This window comes from Frankliniella occidentalis, unplaced genomic scaffold, assembly GCF_000697945.3.
Source record: "Frankliniella occidentalis isolate FOCC.00 unplaced genomic scaffold, Focc_3.1 Scaffold10, whole genome shotgun sequence".
NCBI lineage: Eukaryota > Metazoa > Arthropoda > Insecta > Thysanoptera > Thripidae > Frankliniella > Frankliniella occidentalis.
The window spans coordinates 1,458,016-1,458,688 of record NW_026267140.1 but is presented as its reverse complement, the minus strand read 5'-3'; the positions used below and the strand labels follow the sequence as shown (position 1 = coordinate 1,458,688).

At 48.0% G+C, this 673-nt stretch overlaps 1 protein-coding gene across 1 annotated transcript in view; it reads left to right on the top strand.

Annotated features, from left to right (window-relative positions):
- Positions 1-673, top strand: part of LOC113214412 (uncharacterized) — a 12,935-nt gene that overhangs the window by 10,526 nt on the left and 1,736 nt on the right. The gene's annotated exons all lie outside the window — the stretch shown is intronic.

Here is a 673-nt window from a genome sequence, read left to right as displayed (position 1 = left end):
AAATACCACATTTCTTTTGGTGGGGGTTGGATCATCGAAAAAGAACATCCGTCATTTCTCGTAACAAAACTGCCAAGATCAGCCAAAGCGAGCTCTGATAGCGCCTGATAGGTAGGCAGCATCTTGCCTCCAATGCGCGCGGGTGCTGCGGGCTGGCCTACCCTCAGCCTTGCATTCGCTCAACCCCCTTTCCGACTGAATCTGAGAGAGAAAAAACAGACTTAGGCCCTACCTTCTGCACGATCCCTATTAAGAACAACAGAACCATTCTGAGTGTGCAGTGATAAACTCGTTTTGGTAATGTCGCCCAATTACACGGCGCGGGTCAATGCAGACTTCTGTGGTGGGGCATATTTCCCACTGGCCAAATATCCCATAGGCCAAAAAGGACCCAATTTTTGGATAATCCACCAGGAGTTCGCGATCCATCTCCTCTTACGCCACGTTCCAGTGAGGCGTGTAGGCCGAGTCCAGGGTCCAGGGTCTGGCTACCCGGTTATAATCGAATATTTGCCGAAGAACTTAAAGTCAAGTAATAAAAGTTATTACAAACCTGAAATTTAGTTTCAGGTTGTATTACGTTTTTGAGTTCCATTCGAAATAACGGGAAACCTGGAGGTATAGCAAGCCAGGTTTCAGCCTGCCGCTCGTACCGGATGATTCAGAAAAGACG